This window comes from Pseudophryne corroboree, chromosome 8 (genome assembly GCF_028390025.1).
Source record: "Pseudophryne corroboree isolate aPseCor3 chromosome 8, aPseCor3.hap2, whole genome shotgun sequence".
NCBI lineage: Eukaryota > Metazoa > Chordata > Amphibia > Anura > Myobatrachidae > Pseudophryne > Pseudophryne corroboree.
The window spans coordinates 157033146-157057553 of NC_086451.1; positions in this window are offsets into that span (position 1 = coordinate 157033146).

Sequence of the window (24408 nt, forward strand, 5' to 3'; positions counted from 1 at the left end):
ACTTTCCTACTAAAATTTATAAGACATAAGAATTCAATATTTGAGTAAACAAAGAGAAAATAAAGCTATCTATTGGGTTTCACTAAAATGTCCATTGGAAGACTTGACTATTGTTGTTAAAAGACATAGGCATTCATATTATAGAGCCACATACCACACTAGTAAAATAAAAACATGATAACATGGGATTCAAACCAACGACAGTCTTAATTTGATAGTGCAAACCCAACACCTTACTAACTGTGCTAACCAGACCGTGCATCCCAGACACCCAATTTATCAGAGATTTAAGTGAATAAGCTACAGTGTCCAAGGTACTAAACATAATATATTCTATGGGGTGTCATAAGCAAGTCATTAGAATACTTTCCTACTAAATTTATAAGACATAAGCATTCAGTACTTGAGTAAACAAAGAGAAAATAAAGGTTTCTATTGGGTTTCACTAAAAAGTCCATTGGAAGACTTGACTATTGTTGTTAAAAGACATAGGCATTCATATTATAGAACCACAAAGCACACTAGTTAAATAAAACCATAATAACATGGGATTCGAACCAATGACAGTCTTAATTTGATAGTGCAAACCCAATACCTTACTAACTGTGCTAACCAGACTGTGCATACCAGACACACAATTTATCAGAGATTTAAGTGAATAAGCTACAGTGTCCAAGGTACTAAACATAATATATTCTATGGGGTGTCATAAGCAAGTCATTAGAATACTTTCCTACTAAATTTATAAGACATAAGCATTCAATATTTGAGTTATCAAAGAGTAAATAAAGCTATCTATTGGGTTTCACTAAAATGTCCATTGGAAGACTTGACTATTGTTGTTAAAAGACATAGGCATTCTTATTATAGAACCACAAGCCACACTAGTAAAATAAAAACATGATAACATGGGATTCCAACCAATGACAGTCTTAATTTGATTGTGCAAACCCTATACCTTTCTAACTGTGCTAACCAGACTGTGCATACCAGGCACCCAATTTATCAGAGATATAAGTGAATGAGCTACAGTGTCCAAGGTACTAAACATAATATATTCTATGGGGTGTCATAAGCAAGTCATTAGAATACTTTCCTACTTAATTTATAAGACATAAGCATTCAATATTTGAGTAAACAAAGAGAAAATAAAGCTATCTATTGGGTTTCACTAAAATGTCCATTGGAAGACTTGACTATTGTTGTTAAAAGACATAGACATTTATATTATAGAGTCACAAACCACACTAGTAAAATAAAAACATGATAACATGGGATTCAAAACAATGACAGTCTTAATTTGATAGTGCAAACACAACACCTTACTAACTGTGCTAACCAGAACGTGCATGCCAGACACCCAATTTATCAGAGATTTAAGTGAATAAGCTACAGTGTCCAAGGTACTAACCATAATATATTCTATGGGGTGTCATAAGCAAGTCATTAGAATACTTTCCTACTAAATTTATAAGACACAAGCATTCAGTATTTAATTAAACAAAGAGAAAATAAAGCTATCTATTGGGTTTCACTAAAAAGTTCATTGGAAAACTTGACTATTGTTGTTAAAAGACATAGGCATTCATACTATAGAGCCACAAACCACACTAGTAAAATAAAAACATGATAACATAGGATTCGAACTAATGACAGTCTTAATTAGATAGTGGAAACCCAACAGCTTACTAACTGTGCTAACCAGACCGTTCACACCAGACTCACAATTTATCAGAGATTTAAGTGAATAAGCTACAGTGTCCAAGGTACTAAACATAATATATTCTATGGGGTGTCATAAGCAAGTCATTAGAATACTTTCCTACTAAATTTATAAGATACAAGCATTCAGTATTTGAGTAAACAAAGAGAAAATAAAGCTATCTATTGGGTTTCACTTAAATGTCCATTGGAAGACTTGACTATTGTTGTTAAAAGACATAGGCATTCATACTATAGACCCACAAACCACACTAGTAAAATAAAAACATGATAACATGGGATTCAAACCAATGACAGTCTTAATTTGATAGTGCAAACCCAATACCTTACTAACTGTGCATACCACACACAATTTATCAGAGATTTAAGTGAATAAGCTACAGTGTCCAAGGTACTAAACATAATATATTCTATGGGGCGTCATAAGCAAGTCATTAGAATACTTTCCTACTAAATTTATAAGACACAAGCATTCAGTATTTAAGTAAACAAAGAGAAAATAAAGCTATCTATTGGGTTTCACTAAAAAGTCCATTGGAAGACTTGACTATTGTTGTTAAAAGACATAGGCATTCATATTATAGAGTCACAAACCACACTAGTAAATAAAAACATGATAACATTGGATTCGAACCAATGACAGTCTTAATTTGATAGTGCAAACACAACACCTTACTAACTGTGCTAACCAGAACGTGCATATCAGACACCCAATTTATCAGAGATTTAAGTGAATTAGCTACAGTGTCCAAGGTACTAAACATAATATATTCTATGGGGTGTCATAAGCAAGTCATTAGAATACTTTCCTACTAAATTTATAAGACATAAGCATTCAGTATTTGAGTAAACAAAGAGAAAACAAAGCTATCTATTGGATTTCACTAAAAAGTCCATTGGAAGACTTGACTATTGTTGTTAAAAGACATAGGCATTCATATTATAGAACCACAAACCACACTAGTAAAATAATAACATGATAACATGGGATTCAAAAAAATGACAGTCTTAATTTGATTGTGCAAACCCAATACCTTTCTAACTGTGCTAACCAGACTGTGCATACCAGGCACCCAATTTATCAGAGATATAAGTGAATGAGCTACAGTGTCCAAGGTACTAAATATAATATATTCTATGGGGTGTCATAAGCAAGTCATTAGAATACTTTCCTACTAAATTTATAAGACATAAGCATTCAATATTTGAGTAAACAAAGAGAAAATAAAGCTATCTATTGGGTTTCACTAAAATGTCCATTGGAAGACTTGACTATTGTTGTTAAAAGACATAGGCATTTATGTTATAGAGTCACAAACCACACTAGTAAAATAAAAACATGATAACATGGGATTCGACCCAATGACAGTCTTAATTTGATAGTGCAAACCCAACAACTTACTAACTGTGCTAACCAGAACGTGCATACCAGCCTCCCAATTTATCAGAGATTTAAGTGAATAAGCTACAGTGTCCAAGGTACTAAACATAATATATTCTATGGGGTGTCATAAGCAAGTCATTAGAATACTTTCCTACTAAATTTATAAGACATAAGCATTCAATATTTGAGTAAACAAAGAGAAAATAAAGCTATATATTGGGTTTCACTAAAAAGTCCATTGGAAGACTTGACTATTGTTGTTAAAAGACATAGGCATTCATATTATAGAGCCACAAACCACACTAGTAAAATAAAAACATGATAACATGGGATTCGACCCAATGACAGTCTTAATTTGATAGTGCAAACCCAACAACTTACTAACTGTGCTAACCAGAACGTGCATACCAGCCTCCCAATTTATCAGAGATTTAAGTGAATAAGCTACAGTGTCCAAGGTACTAAACATAATATATTCTATGGGGTGTCATAAGCAAGTCATTAGAATACTTTCCTACTAAATTTATAAGACATAAGAATTCAATATTTGAGTAAACAAAGAGAAAATAAAGCTATCTATTGGGTTTCACTAAAATGTCCATTGGAAGACTTGACTATTGTTGTTAAAAGACATAGGCATTCATATTATAGAGCCACATACCACACTAGTAAAATAAAAACATGATAACATGGGATTCAAACCAATGACAGTCTTAATTTGATAGTGCAAACCCAATACCTTACTAACTGTGCATACCACACACAATTTATCAGAGATTTAAGTGAATAAGCTACAGTGTCCAAGGTACTAAACATAATATATTCTATGGGGCGTCATAAGCAAGTCATTAGAATACTTTCCTACTAAATTTATAAGACACAAGCATTCAGTATTTAAGTAAACAAAGAGAAAATAAAGCTATCTATTGGGTTTCACTAAAAAGTCCATTGGAAGACTTGACTATTGTTGTTAAAAGACATAGGCATACATATTATAGAGCCACAAACCACACTAGTAAAATAAAAACATGATATCATGGGATTCGAACCAATGACAGTCTTTATTAGATAGTGCAAACCCAACACCTTACTAACCGTGCTAACCAGACCGCGCATACCAGACGCACAATTTATCAGAGATTTAAGTGAATAAGCTACAGTGTCCAAGGTACTAAACATAATATATTCTATGGGGTGTCATAAGCAAGTCATTAGAATACTTTCCTACTAAATTTATAAGACATAAGCATTCAGTATTTGAGTAAACAAAGAGAAAATAAAGGTTTTTATTGGGTTTCACTAAAAAGTCCATTGGAAGACTTGACTATTGTTGTTAAAAGACATAGGCATTCATATTATAGAACCACAAAGCACACTAGTAAAATAAAAACATGATAACATGGGATTCGAACCAATGACAGTCTTAATTTGATAGTGCAAACCCAATACCTTACTAACTGTGCTAACCAGACTGTGCATACCAGACCCGCAATTTATCAGAGATTTAAGTGAATAAGCTACAGTGTCCAAGGTACTAAACATAATATATTCTATGGGGTGTCATAAGCAATTCATTAGAATACTTTCCTACTAAATTTATAAGACATAAGCATTCAGTATTTGAGTAAACTAAGAGAAAATAAAGCTATCTATTGGGTTTCACTAAAAAGTCCATTGGAAGACTTGACTATTGTTGTTAAAAGACATAGGCATTCATACTATAGACCCACAAACCACACTAGTAAAATAAAAACATAGGAGTCGAACCAATGACAGTCTTAATTAGATAGTATAAACCCAACACCTTACTAACTGTGCTAACCAGACCATGCATACCAGACACCCAATTTATCAGAGATTTAAGTGAATAAGCTACAGTGTCCAAGGTACTAAACATAATATATTCTATGGGGTGTCATAAGCAAGTCATTAGAATACTTTCCTACTAAATTTATAAGACATAAGCATTCAGTATTTGAGTAAACAAAGAGAAAATTAAGCTATCTATTGGATTTCACTAAAAAGTCCATTGGAAGACTTGACTATTGTTGTTAAAAGACATAGGCATTCTTATTATAGAACCACAAACCACACTAGTAAAATAAAATCATGATAACATGGGATTCCAACCAATGACAGTCTTAATTTGATTGTGCAAACCCTATACCTTTCTAACTGTGCTAACCAGACTGTGCATACCAAGCACCCAATTTATCAGAGATATAAGTGAATGAGCTACAGTGTCCAAGGTACTAAACATAATATATTCTATGGGGTGTCATAAGCAAGTCATTAGAATACTTTCCTACTTAATTTATAAGACATAAGCATTCAATATTTAAGTAAACAAAGAGAAAATAAAGCTATCTATTTGGTTTCACTAAAATGTCCATTGGAAGATTTGACTATTGTTGTTAAAAGACATAGGCATTCATATTATAGAGTCACAAACCACACTAGTAAATAAAAACATGATAACATGGGATTCGAACCAATGACAGTCTTAATTTGATAGTGCAAACACAACACCTTACTAACTGTGCTAACCAGAACGTGCATACCAGACACACAATTTATCAGAGATTTAAGTGAATAAGCTACAGTGTCCAAGGTACTAAACATAATATATTCTATGGGGTGTCATAAGCAAGTCATTAGAATACTTTCCTACTAAATTTATAAGACATAAGCATTCAATATTTGAGTAAACAAAGAGAAAATAAAGCTATATATTGGGTTTCACTAAAAGGTCCATTGGAAGACTTGACTATTGTTGTTAAAAGACATAGGCATTCATATTATAGAGCCACAAACCACACTAGTAAAATACAATCATGATAACATGAGATTCGAACCAATGACAAACAGAATTTGAAAGTGCAAACCCAACACCTTACTAACTGTGCATACTAGACACACAATTTATCAGAGATTTAAGTGAATAAGCTACAGTGTCCAAGGTACTAAACATAATATATTCTATGGGGTGTCATAAGCAAGTCATTAGAATACTTTCCTACTAAATTTATAAGACATAGGCATTCAATATTTGAGTACACAAAGAGAAAATAAAGCTATCTATTGGGTTTCACTAAAATGTCCATTGGAAGATTTGACTATTGTTGTTAAAAGACATAGGCATTCATATTATAGAGCCACATACCACACTAGTAAAATAAAAACATGATAACATGGGATTCAAACCAATGACAGTCTTAATTTGATAGTGCAAACCCAATATCTTACTAACTGTGCTAACCAGACTGTGCATACCAGACACACAATTTATCAGAGATTTAAGTGAATAAGCTTCAGTGTCCAAGGTACTAAACATAATATATTCTATGGGGTGTCATAAGCAAGTCATTAGAATACTTTCCTACTAAATTTATAAGACACAAGCATTCAATATTTGAGTAAACAAAGAGAAAATAAAGCTATATATTGGGTTTCACTAAAAAGTCCATTGGAAGACTTGACTATTGTTGTTAAAAGACATAGGCATTCATATTATAGAGCCACAAACCACACTAGTAAAATAAAAACATGATAACATGGGATTCAAACCAATGACAGTCTTAATTTGATAGTGCAAACACAACACCTTACTAACTGTGCTAACCAGAACGTGCATACCAGACCCACCATTTATCAGAGATTTAAGTGAATAAGCTACAGTGTCCAAGGTACTAAACATAATATATTCTATGGGGTGTCATAAGCAAGTCATTAGAATACTTTCCTACTAAATTTATAAGACATAAGCATTCAACATTTGAGTAAACAAAGAGAAAATAAAGCTATATATTGGGTTTCACTAAAAGGTCCATTGGAAGACTTGACTATTGTTGTTAAAAGACATAGGCATTCATATTATAGAGCCACAAACCACACTAGTAAAATACAATCATGATAACATGAGATTCGAACCAATGACAAACAGAATTTGAAAGTGCAAACCCAACACCTTACTAACTGTGCTAACCAGACTGTGCATACAAGACACACAATTTATCAGAGATTTAAGTGAATAAGCTACAGTGTCCAAGGTACTAAACATAATATATTCTATGGGGTGTCATAAGCAAGTCATTAGAATACTTTCCTACTAAATTTATAAGACATAGGCATTCAATATTTGAGTACACAAAGAGAAAATAAAGCTATCTATTGGGTTTCACTAAAATGTCCATTGGAAGATTTGACTATTGTTGTTAAAAGACATAGGCATTCATATTATAGAGCCACATACCACACTAGTAAAATAAAAACATGATAACATGGGATTCAAACCAATGACAGTCTTAATTTGATAGTGCAAACCCAATACTTTACTAACTGTGCTAACCAGACTGTGCATACCAGACACACAATTTATTAGAGATTTAAGTGAATAAGCTATAGTGTCCAAGGTACTAAACATAATATATTCTATGGGGCGTCATAAGCAAGTCATTAGAATACTTTCCTACTAAATTTATAAGACACAAGCATTCAGTATTTAAGTAAACAAAGAGAAAATAAAGCTATCTATTGGGTTTCACTAAAATGTCCATTGGAAGATTTGACTATTGTTGTTAAAAGACATAGGCATTTATGTTATAGAGTCACAAACCACACTAGTAAAATAAAAACATGATAACATGGGATTCGACCCAATGACAGTCTTAATTTGATAGTGCAAACCCAACAACTTACTAACTGTGCTAACCAAAACGTGCATACCAGCCTCCCAATTTATCAGAGATTTAAGTGAATAAGCTTCAGTGTCCAAGGTACTAAACATAATATATTCTATGGGGTGTCATAAGCAAGTCATTAGAATACTTTCCTACTAAATTTATAAGACATAAGAATTCAATATTTGAGTAAACAAAGAGAAAATAAAGCTATCTATTGGGTTTCACTAAAATGTCCATTGGAAGACTTGACTATTGTTGTTAAAAGACATAGGCATTCATATTATAGAGCCACATACCACACTAGTAAAATAAAAACATGATAACATGGGATTCAAACCAATGACAGTCTTAATTTGATAGTGCAAACACAACACCTTACTAACTGTGCTAACCAGAACGTGCATACCAGATACACCATTTATCAGAGATTTAAGTGAATAAGCTACAGTGTCCAAGGTACTAAACATAATATATTCTATGGGGTGTCATAAGCAAGTCATTAGAATACTTTCCTACTAAATTTATAAGACATAAGCATTCAATATTTGAGTAAACAAAGAGAAAATAAAGCTATATATTGGGTTTCACTAAAAGGTCCATTGGAAGACTTGACTATTGTTGTTAAAAGACATAGGCATTCATATTATAGAGCCACAAACCACACTAGTAAAATACAATCATGATAACATGAGATTCGAAGCAATGACAAACAGAATTTGAAAGTGCAAACCCAACACCTTACTAACTGTGCTAACCAGACGGTGCATACTAGACACACAATTTATCAGAGATTTAAGTGAATAAGCTACAGTGTCCAAGGTACTAAACATAATATATTCTATGGGGTGTCATAAGCAAGTCATTAGAATACTTTCCTACTAAATTTATAAGACATAGGCATTCAATATTTGAGTACACAAAGAGAAAATAAAGCTATCTATTGGGTTTCACTAAAATGTCCATTGGAAGATTTGACTATTGTTGTTAAAAGACATAGGCATTCATATTATAGAGCCACATACCACACTAGTAAAATAAAAACATGATAACATGGGATTCAAACCAATGACAGTCTTAATTTGATAGTGCAAACCCAATACCTTACTAACTGTGCTAACCAGACTGTGCATACCAGACACAAAATTTATCAGAGATTTAAGTGAATAAGCTACAGTGTCCAAGGTACTAAACATAATATATTCTATGGGGCGTCATAAGCAAGTCATTAGAATACTTTCCTACTAAATTTATAAGACACAAGCATTCAGTATTTAAGTAAACAAAGAGAAAATAAAGCTATCTATTGGGTTTCACAAAAAAGTCCATAGGAAGACTTGACTATTGTTGTTAAAAGACATAGGCATACATATTATAGAGCTACAAACCACACTAGTAAAATAAAAACATGATAACATGGGATTAAAAAAAATGACAGTCTTAATTTGATTGTGCAAACCCAATACCTTTCTAACTGTGCTAACCAGACTGTGCATACCAGGCACCCCATTTATCAGAGATATAAGTGAATGAGCTACAGTGTCCAAGGTACTAAATATAATATATTCTATGGGGTGTCATAAGCAAGTCATTAGAATACTTTCCTACTAAATTTATAAGACATAAGCATTCAATATTTGAGTAAACAAAGAGAAAATAAAGCTATCTATTGGGTTTCACTAAAATGTCCATTGGAAGACTTGACTATTGTTGTTAAAAGACATAGGCATTTATGTTATAGAGTCACAAACCACACTAGTAAAATAAAAACATGATAACATGGGATTCGACCCAATGACAGTCTTAATTTGATAGTGCAAACCCAACAACTTACTAACTGTGCTAACCAGAACGTGCATACCAGCCTCCCAATTTATCAGAGATTTAAGTGAATAAGATTCAGTGTCCAAGGTACTAAACATAATATATTCTATGGGGTGTCATAAGCAAGTCATTAGAATACTTTCCTACTAAATTTATAAGACATAAGCATTCAATATTTGAGTAAACAAAGAGAAAATAAAGCTATATATTGGGTTTCACTAAAAAGTCCATTGGAAGACTTGACTATTGTTGTTAAAAGACATAGGCATTCATATTATAGAGCCACAAACCACACTAGTAAAATAAAATCATGATAACATGGGATTCGCACCAATGACAAACAGAATTTGAAAGTGCAAACCCAACACTTTACTAACTGTGCTAACCAGACCGCGCATACTAGACTCACAATTTATCAGAGATTTAAGTGAATAAGCTACAGTGTCCAAGGTACTAAACATAATATATTCTATGGGGTGTCATAAGCAAGTCATTAGAATACTTTCCTACTAAATTTATAAGACATAAGAATTCAATATTTGAGTAAACAAAGAGAAAATAAAGCTATCTATTGGGTTTCACTAAAATGTCCATTGGAAGACTTGACTATTGTTGTTAAAAGACATAGGCATTCATATTATAGAGCCACATACCACACTAGTAAAATAAAAACATGATAACATGGGATTCAAACCAATGACAGTCTTAATTTGATAGTGCAAACACAATACCTTACTAACTGTGCTAACCAGACTGTGCATATCACACACAATTTATCAGAGATTTAAGTGAATAAGCTTCAGTGTCCAAGGTACTAAACATAATATATTCTATGGGGTGTCATAAGCAAGTCATTAGAATACTTTCCTACTAAATTTATAAGACATAAGCATTCAATATTTGAGTAAACAAAGAGAAAATAAAGCTATATATTGGGTTTCACTAAAAGGTCCATTGGAAGACTTGACTATTGTTGTTAAAAGACATAGGCATTCATATTATAGAGCCACAAACCACACTAGTAAAATTAAAACATGATAACATGGGATTCAAACCAATGACAGTCTTAATTTGATAGTGCAAACACAACACCTTACTAACTGTGCTAACCAGAACGTGCATACCAGACACACCATTTATCAGAGATTTAAGTGAATAAGCTACAGTGTCCAAGGTACTAAACATAATATATTATATGGGGTGTCATAAGCAAGTCATTAGAATACTTTCCTACTAAATTTATAAGACATAAGCATTCAATATTTGAGTAAACAAAGAGAAAATAAAGCTATATATTGGGTTTCACTAAAAGGTCCATTGGAAGACTTGACTATTGTTGTTAAAAGACATAGGCATTTATGTTATAGAGTCACAAACCACACTAGTAAAATAAAAACATGATAACATGGGATTCGACCCAATGACAGTCTTAATTTGATAGTGCAAACCCAACAACTTCCTAACTGTGCTAACCAGAACGTGCATACCAGCCTCCCAATTTATCAGAGATTTAAGTGAATAAGCTTCAGTGTCCAAGGTACTAAACATAATATATTCTATGGGGTGTCATAAGCAAGTCATTAGAATACTTTCCTACTAAATTTATAAGACATATGCATTCAATATTTGAGTAAACAAAGAGAAAATAAAGCTATATATTGGGTTTCACTAAAAAGTCCATTGGAAGACTTGACTATTGTTGTTAAAAGACATAGGCATTCATATTATAGAGCCACAAACCACACTAGTAAAATAAAATCATGATAACATGGGATTCTAACCAATGACAAACAGAATTTGAAAGTGCAAACCCAACACTTTACTAACTGTGCTAACCAGACCGCGCATACTAGACTCACAATTTATCAGAGATTTAAGTGAATAAGCTACAGTGTCCAAGGTACTAAACATAATATATTCTATGGGGTGTCATAAGCAAGTCATTAGAATACTTTCCTACTAAATTTATAAGACATAAGAATTCAATATTTGAGTAAACAAAGAGAAAATAAAGCTATCTATTGGGTTTCACTAAAATGTCCATTGGAAGACTTGACTATTGTTGTTAAAAGACATAGGCATTCATATTATAGAGCCACATACCACACTAGTAAAATTAAAACATGATAACATGGTATTCAAACCAATGACAGTCTTAATTTGATAGTGCAAACACAACACCTTACTAACTGTGCTAACCAGAACGTGCATACCAGACACACCATTTATCAGAGATTTAAGTGAATAAGCTACAGTGTCCAAGGTACTAAACATAATATATTCTATGGGGTGTCATAAGCAAGTCATTAGAATACTTTCCTTCTAAATTTATAAGACATAAGCATTCAATATTTGAGTAAACAAAGAGAAAATAAAGCTATATATTGGGTTTCACTAAAAGGTCCATTGGAAGACTTGACTATTGTTGTTAAAAGACATAGGCATTCATATTATAGAGCCACAAACCACACTAGTAAAATACAATCATGATAACATGAGATTCAAAGCAATGACAAACAGAATTTGAAAGTGCAAACCCAACACCTTACTAACTGTGCTAACCAGACTGTGCATACTAGACACACAATTTATCAGAGATTTAAGTGAATAAGCTACAGTGTCCAAGGTACTAAACATAATATATTCTATGGGGTGTCATAAGCAAGTCATTAGAATACTTTCCTACTAAATTTATAAGACATAGGCATTTAATATTTGAGTACACAAAGAGAAAATAAAGCTATCTATTGGGTTTCACTAAAAGGTCCATTGGAAGACTTGACTATTGTTGTTAAAAGACATAGGCATTCATATTATAGAGCCACAAACCACACTAGTAAAATACAATCATGATAACATGAGATTCAAAGCAATGACAAACAGAATTTGAAAGTGCAAACCCAACACCTTACTAACTGTGCTAACCAGACTGTGCATACTAGACACACAATTTATCAGAGATTTAAGTGAATAAGCTACAGTGTCCAAGGTACTAAACATAATATATTCTATGGGGTGTCATAAGCAAGTCATTAGAATACTTTCCTACTAAATTTATAAGACATAGGCATTCAATATTTGAGTACACAAAGAGAAAATAAAGCTATCTATTGGGTTTCACTAAAATGTCCATTGGAAGATTTGACTATTGTTGTTAAAAGACATAGGCATTCATATTATAGAGCCACATACCACACTAGTAAAATAAAAACATGATAACATGGGATTCAAACCAATGACAGTCTTAATTTGATAGTACAAACCCAATACCTTACTAACTGTGCTAACCAGACTGTGCATACCAGACACACAATTTATCAGAGATTTAAGTGAATAAGCTACAGTGTCCAAGGTACTAAACATAATATATTCTATGGGGCGTCATAAGCAAGTCATTAGAATACTTTCCTACTAAATTTATAAGACACAAGCATTCAGTATTTAAGTAAACAAAGAGAAAATAAAGCTATCTATTGGGTTTCACTAAAATGTCCATTGGAAGACTTGACTATTGTTGTTAAAAGACATAGGCATTTATGTTATAGAGTCACAAACCACACTAGTAAAATAAAAACATGATAACATGGGATTCGACCCAATGACAGCCTTAATTTGATAGTGCAAACCCAACAACTTACTAACTGTGCTAACCAGAACGTGCATACCAGCCTCCCAATTTATCAGAGATTTAAGTGAATAAGCTTCAGTGTCCAAGGTACTAAACATAATATATTCTATGGGGTGTCATAAGCAAGTCATTAGAATACTTTCCTACTAAATTTATAAGACATAAGCATTCAATATTTGAGTAAACAAAGAGAAAATAAAGCTATATATTGGGTTTCACTAAAAAGTCCATTGGAAGACTTGACTATTGTTGTTAAAAGACATAGGCATTCATATTATAGAGCCACAAACCACACTAGTAAAATAAAATCATGATAACATGGGATTCGCACCAATGACAAACAGAATTTGAAAGTGCAAACCCAACACTTTACTAACTGTGCTAACCAGACCACGCATACTAGACTCACAATTTATCAGAGATTTAAGTGAATAAGCTACAGTGTCCAAGGTACTAAACATAATATATTCTATGGGGTGTCATAAGCAAGTCATTAGAATACTTTCCTACTAAATTTACAAGACATAAGAATTCAATATTTGAGTAAACAAAGAGAAAATAAAGCTATCTATTGGGTTTCACTAAAATGTCCATTGGAAGACTTGACTATTGTTGTTAAAAGACATAGGCATTCATATTATAGAGCCACATACCACACTAGTAAAATAAAAACATGATAACATGGGATTCAAACCAATGACAGTCTTAATTTGATAGTGCAAACCCAATACCTTACTAACTGTGCTAACCAGACTGTGCATACCACACAAAATTTATCAGAGATTTAAGTGAATAAGCTACAGTGTCCAAGGTACTAAACATAATATATTCTATGGGGCGTCATAAGCAAGTCATTAGAATACTTTCCTACTAAATTTATAAGACACAAGCATTCAGTATTTAAGTAAACAAAGAGAAAATAAAGCTATCTATTGGGTTTCACTAAAAAGTCCATTGGAAGACTTGACTATTGTTGTTAAAAGACATAGGCATACATATTATAGAGCCACAAACCACACTAGTAAAATAAAAACATGATATCATGGGATTCGAACCAATGACAGTCTTTATTAGATAGTGCAAACCCAACACCTTACTAACTGTGCTAACCAGACCGCGCATACCTGATGCACAATTTTTCAGAGATTTAAGTGAATAAGCTACAGTGTCCTAGGCACTAAACATAATATATTCTATGGGGTGTCATAAGCAAGTCATTAGAATACTTTCCTACTAAATTTATAAGACATAAGCATTCAGTATTTGAGTAAACAAAGAGAAAATAAAGGTTTTTATTGGGTTTCACTAAAAAGTCCATTGGAAGACTTGACTATTGTTGTTAAAAGACATAGGCATTCATATTATAGAACCACAAAGCACACTAGTAAAATAAAAACATGATAACATGGGATTTGAACCAATGGCAGTCTTAATCTGATAGTGCAAACCCAATACCTTACTAACTGTGCTAACCAGACTGTGCATACCACACCCACAATTTATCAGAGATTTAAGTGAATAAGCTACAGTGTCCAAGGTACTAAACATAATATATTCTATGGGGTGTCATAAGCAATTCATTAGAATACTTTCCTACTAAATTTATAAGACATAAGCATTCAGTATTTGAGTAAACAAAGAGAAAATAAAGCTATCTATTGGGTTTCACTAAAAAGTCCATTGGAAGACTTGACTATTGTTGTTAAAAGACATAGGCATTCATACTATAGACCCACAAACCACACTAGTAAAATAAAACCATTAAAACATAGGAGTCGAACCAATGACAGTCTTAATTAGATAGTACAAACCCAACACCTTACTAACTGTGCTAACCAGACGGTGCATACCAGACACCCAATTTATCAGAGATTTAAGTGAATAAGCTACAGTGTCCAAGGTACTAAACATAATATATTCTATGGGGTGTCATAAGCAAGTCATTAGAATACTTTCCTACTAAATTTATAAGACATAAGCATTCAGTATTTGAGTAAACAAAGAGAAAATAAAGCTATCTATTGGATTTCACTAAAAAGTCCATTGGAAGACTTGACTATTGTTGTTAAAAGACATAGGCATTCTTATTATAGAACCACAAACCACACTAGTAAAATAAAATCATGATAACATGGGATTCCAACCAATGACAGTCTTAATTTGATTGTGCAAACCCTATACCTTTCTAACTGTGCTAACCAGACTGTGCATACCAAGCACCCAATTTATCAGAGATATAAGTGAATGAGCTACAGTGTCCAAGGTACTAAACATAATATATTCTATGGGGTGTCATAAGCAAGTCATTAGAATACTTTCCTACTAAATTTATAAGACATAAGCATTCAATATTTGAGTAAACAAAGAGAAAATAAAGCTATATATTGGGTTTCACTAAAATGTCCATTGGAAGATTTGACTATTGTTGTTAAAAGACATAGGCATTCATATTATAGAGCCACAAACCACACTAGTAAAATACAATCATGATAACATGAGATTCGAACCAATGACAAACAGAATTATGAAAGTGCAAACCCAACACCTTACTAACTGTGCTAACCAGACTGTGCATACTAGACACACAATTTATCAGAGATTTAAGTGAATAAGCTACAGTGTCCAAGGTACTAAACATAATATATTCTATGGGGTGTCATAAGCAAGTCATTAGAATACTTTCCTACTAAATTTATAAGACATAGGCATTCAATATTTGAGTACACAAAGAGAAAATAAAGCTATCTATTGGGTTTCACTAAAATGTCCATTGGAAGATTTGACTATTGTTGTTAAAAGACATAGGCATTCATATTATAGAGCCACATACCACACTAGTAAAATAAAAACATGATAACATGGGATTCAAACCAATGACAGTCTTAATTTGATAGTGCAAACCCAATACCTTACTAACTGTGCTAACCAGACTGTGCATACCAGACACAGAATTTATCAGAGATTTAAGTGAATAAGCTACAGTGTCCAACGTACTAAACATAATATATTCTATGGGGCGTCATAAGCAAGTCATTAGAATACTTTCCTACTAAATTTATAAGACATAAGCATTCAGTATTTAAGTAAACAAAGAGAAAATAAAGCTATCTATTGGGTTTCACAAAAAAGTCCATTGGAAGACTTGACTATTGTTGTTAAAAGACATAGGCATACATATTATAGAGCTACAAACCACACTAGTAAAATAAAAACATGAAAACATGGGATTCGAACCAATGACAGTCTTAATTAGATAGTACAAACCCAACACCTTACTAACTGTGCTAACCAGAACGTGCATATCAGACCTACAATTTATCAGAGATTTAAGTGAATAAGCTACAGTGTCCAAGGTACTAAACATAATATATTCTATGGGGTGTCATAAGCAAGTCATTAGAATACTTTCCTACTAAATTTATAAGACATAAGCATTCAGTATTTGAGTAAACAAAGAGAAAATAAAGGTTTCTATTGGGTTTCACTAAAAAGTCCATTGGAAGACTTGACTATTGTTGTTAAAAGACATAGGCATTCATATTATAGAACCACAAACCACACTAGTAAAATAAAAACATTAAAACATAGTAGTCGAACCAACGACAGTCTTAATTAGATAGTACAAACCCAACACCTTACTAACTGTGCTAACCAGACTGTGCATACCAAACACACAATTTATCAGAGATTTAAGTGAATAAACTACAGTGTCCAAGGTACTAAACATAATATATTCTATGGGGTGTCATAAGCAAGTCATTAGAATACTTTCCTACTAAAGTTATAAGACACAAGCATTCAGTATTTAAATAAACAAAGAGAAAATAAAGCTATCTATTGGGTTTCACTAAAAAGTCCATTGGAAGACTTGACTATTGTTGTTAAAAAACATAGGCATACATATTATAGAGCCACAAACCACACTAGTAAAATAAAAATATGATAACATGGGATTCAAACCAATGACAGTCTTAATTAGATAGTACAAACCCAACACTTTACTAACTGTGCTAACCAGAACATGCATACCAGACACCCAATTTTTCAGAGATTTAAGTGAATAAGCTACAGTGTCCAAGGTACTAAACATAATATATTCTATGGGGTGTCATAAGCAAGTCATTAGAATACTTTCCTACTAAATTTATAAGACATAAGCATTCAGTATTTGAGTAAACAAAGAGAAAATTAAGCTATCTATTGGATTTCACTAAAAAGTCCATTGGAAGACTTGACTATTGTTGTTAAAAGACATAGGCATTCTTATTATAGAACCACAAACCACACTAGTAAAATAAAATCATGATAACATGGGATTCGAACCAATGACAGTCTTAATTTGATTGTGCAAACCCTATACCTTACTAACTGTGCTAACCAGAACGTGCATACCAGACACCCAATTTATCAGAGATTTAAGTGAATAAGCTACAGTGTCCAAGGTACTAAACATAATATATTCTATGGGGTGTCATAAGCAAGTCATTAGAATACTTTCCTACTAAATTTATAAGACATAATCATTCAATATTTGAGTAAACAAAGAGAAAATAAAGCTATCTATTGGGTTTCACTAAAATGTCCATTGGAAGATTTGACTATTGTTGTTAAAAGACATAGGCATTCATATTATAGAGCCACATACCACACTAGTAAAATAAAAACATGATAACATGGGATTCAAACCAATGACAGTCTTAATTTGATAGTGCAAACCCAATACCTTACTAACTGTGCTAACCAGACTGTGCATACCAGACACACAATTTATCAGAGATTTAAGTGAATAAGCTACAGTGTCCAAGGTACTAAACATAATATATTCTATGGGGCGTCATAAGCAAGTCATTAGAATACTTTCCTACTAAATTTATAAGACATAAGCATTCAGTATTTAAGTAAACAAAGAGAAAATAAAGCTATCTATTGGGTTTCACAAAAAAGTCCATTGGAAGACTTGACTATTGTTGTTAAAAGACATAGGCATACATATTATAGAGCTACAAACCACACTAGTAAAATAAAAACATGAAAACATGGGATTCGAACCAATGACAGTCTTAATTAGATAGTACAAACCCAACACCTTACTAACTGTGCTAACCAGAACGTGCATATCAGACCTACAATTTATCAGAGATTTAAGTGAATAAGCTACAGTGTCCAAGGTACTAAACATAATATATTCTATGGGGTGTCATAAGCAAGTCATTAGAATACTTTCCTACTAAATTTATAAGACATAAGCATTCAGTATTTGAGTAAACAAAGAGAAAATAAAGGTTTCTATTGGGTTTCACTAAAAAATCCATTGGAAGACTTGACTATTGTTGTTAAAAGACATAGGCATTCATATTATAGAACCACAAACCACACTAGTAAAATAAAAACATTAAAACATAGTAGTCGAACCAACGACAGTCTTAATTAGATAGTACAAACCCAACACCTTACTAACTGTGCTAACCAGACTGTGCATACCAAACACACAATTTATCAGAGATTTAAGTGAATAAACTACAGTGTCCAAGGTACTAAACATAATATATTCTATGGGGTGTCATAAGCAAGTCATTAGAATACTTTCCTACTAAAGTTATAAGACACAAGCATTCAGTATTTAAATAAACAAAGAGAAAATAAAGCTATCTATTGGGTTTCACTAAAAAGTCCATTGGAAGACTTGACTATTGTTGTTAAAAAACATAGGCATACATATTATAGAGCCACAAACCACACTAGTAAAATAAAAATATGATAACATGGGATTCAAACCAATGACAGTCTTAATTAGATAGTACAAACCCAACACTTTACTAACTGTGCTAACCAGAACGTGCATACCAGACACCCAATTTTTCAGAGATTTAAGTGAATAAGCTACAGTGTCCAAGGTACTAAACATAATATATTCTATGGGGTGTCATAAGCAAGTCATTAGAATACTTTCCTACTAAATTTATAAGACATAAGCATTCAGTATTTGAGTAAACAAAGAGAAAATTAAGCTATCTATTGGATTTCACTAAAAAGTCCATTGGAAGACTTGACTATTGTTGTTAAAAGAAATAGGCATTCTTATTATAGAACCACAAACCACACTAGTAAAATAAAATCATGATAACATGGGATTCGAACCAATGACAGTCTTAATTTGATTGTGCAAACCCTATACCTTACTAACTGTGCTAACCAGAACGTGCATACCAGGCACCCAATTTATCAGAGATTTAAGTGAATAAGCTACAGTGTCCAAGGTACTAAACATAATATATTCTATGGGGTGTCATAAGCAAGTCATTAGAATACTTTCCTACTAAATTTATAAGACATAAGCATTCAATATTTGAGTAAACAAAGAGAAAATAAAGCTATATATTGGGTTTCACTAAAAGGTCCATTGGAAGACTTGACTATTGTTGTTAAAAGACATAGGCATTCATATTATAGAGCCACAAACCACACTAGTAAAATACAATCATGATAACATGAGATTCGAACCGATGACAAACAGAATTTGAAAGTGCAAACCCAACACCTTACTAACTGTACTAACCAGACTGTGCATACTAGACCCACAATTTAACAGAGATTTAAGTGAATAAGCTACAGTGTCCAAGGTACTAAACATAATATATTCTATGGGGTGTCATAAGCAAGTCATTAGAATACTTTCCTACTAAATTTATAAGACATAGGCATTCAATATTTGAGTACACAAAGAGAAAATAAAGCTATCTATTGGGTTTCACTAAAATGTCCATTGGAAGATTTGACTATTGTTGTTAAAAGACATAGGCATTCATATTATAGAGCCACATACCACACTAGTAAAATAAAAACATGATAACATGGGATTCAAACCAATGACAGTCTTAATTTGATAGTGCAAACCCAATACCTTACTAACTGTGCTAACCAGACTGTGCATACCAGACACACAATTTATCAGAGATTTAAGTGAATAAGCTACAGTGTCCAAGGTACTAAACATAATATATTCTATGGGGCGTCATAAGCAAGTCATTAGAATACTTTCCTACTAAATTTATAAGACACAAGCATTCAGTATTTAAGTAAACAAAGAGAAAATAAAGCTATCTATTGGGTTTCACAAAAAAGTCCATTGGAAGATTTGACTATTGTTGTTAAAAGACATAGGCATACATATTATAGAGCTACAAACCACACTAGTAAAATAAAAACATGATAATATGGGATTCGAACCAATGACAGTCTTAATTAGATAGTGCAAACACAGCACCTTACTAACTGTGCTAACCAGACCGTGCATACCAGACCTACAATTTATCAGAGATTTAAGTGAATAAGCTACAGTGTCCAAGGTACTAAACATAATATATTCTATGGGGTGTCATAAGCAAGTCATTAGAATACTTTCCTACTAAATTTATAAGACATAAGCATTCAGTATTTGAGTAAACAAAGAGAAAATAAAGGTTTCTATTGGGTTTCACTAAAAAGTCCATTGGAAGACTTGACTATTGTTGTTAAAAGACATAGGCATTCATATTATAGAACCACAAACCACACTAGTAAAATAAAAACATTAAAACATAGTAGTTGAACCAACAACAGTCTCAATTAGATAGTACAAACCCAACACCTTACTAACTGTGCTAACCAGACTGTGCATACCAAACACACAATTTTTCAGAGATTTAAGTGAATAAACTACAGTGTCCAAGGTACTAAACATAATATATTCTATGGGGTGTCATAAGCAAGTCATTAGAATACTTTCCTACTAAAGTTATAAGACACAAGCATTCAGTATTTAAATAAACAAAGAGAAAATAAAGCTATCTATTGGGTTTCACTAAAAAGTCCATTGGAAGACTTGACTATTGTTGTTAAAAAACATAGGCATACATATTATAGAGCCACAAACCACACTAGTAAAATAAAAATATGATAACATAGTATTCAAACCAATGACAGTCTTAATTAGATAGTACAAACCCAACACCTTACTAACTGTGCTAACCAGAACGTGCATACCAGACACCCAATTTTTCAGAGATTTAAGTGAATAAGCTACAGTGTCCAAGGTACTAAACATATTATATTCTATGGGGTGTCATAAGCAAGTCATTAGAATACTTTCCTACTAAATTTATAAGACATAAGCATTCAATATTTGAGTAAACAAAGAGAAAATAAAGCTATATATTGGGTTTCACTAAAAAGTCCATTGGAAGACTTGACTATTGTTGTTAAAAGACATAGGCATTCATATTATAGAGCCACAAACCACACTAGTAAAATAAAGTCATGATAACATGAGATTCGAACCAATGACAAACAGAATTTGAAAGTGCAAACCCAACACCTTACTAACTGTGCTAACCAGACCGTGCATACCAGACGCACAATTTATCAGATATTTAAGTGAATAAGCTACAGTGTCCAAGGTACTAAACATAATATATTCTATGGGGTGTCATAAGCAAGTCATTAGAATACTTTCCTACTAAATGTATAAGACATAAGCATTCAGTATTTGAGTAAACAAAGAGAAAATAAAGCTATCTATTGGGTTTCACTAAAAAGTCCATTGGAAGACTTGACTATTGTTGTTAAAAGACATAGGCATTCATATTATAGAACCACAAACCACACTAGTAAAATAAAAACATGATAACATGGGATTCCAACCAATGACAGTCTTAGTTTGATAGTGCAAAACCAACACCTTACTAACTGTGTTAACCAGACTGTGCATACCACACGCACAATTTATCAGAGATTTAAGTGAATAAGCTACAGTGTCCAAGGTACTAAACATAATATATTCTATGGGGTGTCATAAGCAAGTCATTAGAATACTTTCCTACTAAATTTATAAGACATAAGCATTCAATATTTGAGTAAACAAAGAGAAAATAAAGCTATCTATTGGGTTTCACTAAAATGTCCATTGGAAGACTAGACTATTGTTGTTAAAAGACATAGGCATTCATATTATAGAGCCACAAACCACACTAGTAAAATAAAAACATGATAACATGGAATTCAAACCAATGACAGTCTTAATTTGATAGTGCAAACCCAATACCTTACTAACTGTGCTAACCAGACTGTACATACCAGACACACAATTTATCAGAGATTTAAGTGAATAAGCTACAGTGTCCAAGGTACTAAACATAATATATTCTATTGGGCGTCATAAGCAAGTCATTAGAATACTTTCCTACTAAATTTATAAGACACAAGTATTCAGTATTTAAGTAAACAAAGAGAAAATAAAGCTATTGGGTTTCACTATAAAGTCCATTGGAAGACTTGACTATTGTTGTTAAAAGACATAGGCATACATATTATAGAGCCACAAACCACACTAGTAAAATAAAAACATAATAACATGAGATTCGAACCAATGACAGTCTTAAGTAGATAGGGCAAACCCAACACCTTACTAACTGTGCTAACCAGACCGTGCATACCAGACACACAATTTATCAGAGATTTAAGTGAATAAACTACAGTGTCCAAGGTTCTAAACATAATATATTCTATGGGGTGTCATAAGCAAGTCATTAGAATACTTTCCTACTAAATTTATAAGACACAAGCATTCAGTATTTAAGTAAACAAAGAGAAAATAAAGCTATCTATTGGGTTTCACTAAAAAGTCCATTGGAAGACTTGACTATTGTTGTTAAAAGACATAGGCATACATATTATAGAGCCACAAACCACACTAGTAAAATAAAAATATGATAACATGGGATTTGAACCAATGACAGTCTTAATTTGATAGTGCAAACCCAACACCTTACTAACTGTGCTAACCAGCACGTGCATACCAGACCCCCAATTTTTCAGAGATTTAAGTGAATAAGCTACAGTGTCCAAGGTACTAAACATATTATATTCTATGGGGTGTCATAAGCAAGTCATTAGAATACTTTCCGACTAAATTTATAAGACATAAGCATTCAGTACTTGAGTAAACATAGAGAAAATAAAGCTATCTATTGGGTTTCACTAAAAAGTCCATTGGAAGACTTGACTATTGTTGTTAAAAGACATAGGCATTCATATTATAGAGCCACAAACCACACTAGTAAAATAAAGTCATGATAACATGAGATTCGAACCAATGACAAACAGAATTTGAAAATGCAAACCCAACACCTTACTAACTGTGCTAACCAGACCGTGCATAACAGACACACAATTTATCAGAGATTTAAGTGAATAAGCTACAGTGTCCAAGGTACTAAACATAATATATTCTATGGGGTGTCATAAGCAAGTCATTAGAATACTTTCCTACTAAATTTATAAGACATAAGAATTCAATATTTGAGTAAACAAAGAGAAAATAAAGCTATCTATTGGGTTTCACTAAAATGTCCATTGGAAGACTTGACTATTGTTGTTAAAAGACATAGGCATTCATATTATAGAGCCACATACCACACTAGTAAAATAAAAACATGATAACATGGGATTCAAACCAACGACAGTCTTAATTTGATAGTGCAAACCCAACACCTTACTAACTGTGCTAACCAGACCGTGCATACCAAACACCCAATTTATCAGAGATTTAAGTGAATAAGCTACAGTGTCCAAGGTACTAAACATAATATATTCTATGGGGTGTCATAAGCAAGTCATTAGAATACTTTCCTACTAAATTTATAAGACATAAGCTTTCAGTATTTGAGTAAACAAAGAGAAAATAAAGGTTTCTATTGGGTTTCACTAAAAGGTCCATTGGAAGACTTGACTATTGTTGTTAAAAGACATAGGCATTCATATTATAGAACCACAAAGCACACTAGTAAAATAAAAACATAATAACATAGGATTCGAACCAATGACAGTCTTAATTTGATAGTGCAAACCCAATACCTTACTAACTGTGCTAACCAGACTGTGCATACCAGACACACAATTTATCAGAGATTTAAGTGAATAAGCTACAGTGTCCAAGGTACTAAACATAATATATTCTATGGGGTGTCATAAGCAAGTCATTAGAATACTTTCCTACTAAATTTATAAGACATAAGCATTCAATATTTGAGTAAACAAAGAGAAAATAAAGCTATCTATTGGGTTTCACTAAAATGTCCATTAGAAGACTTGACTATTGTTGTTAAAAGACATAGGCATTCTTATTATAGAACCAC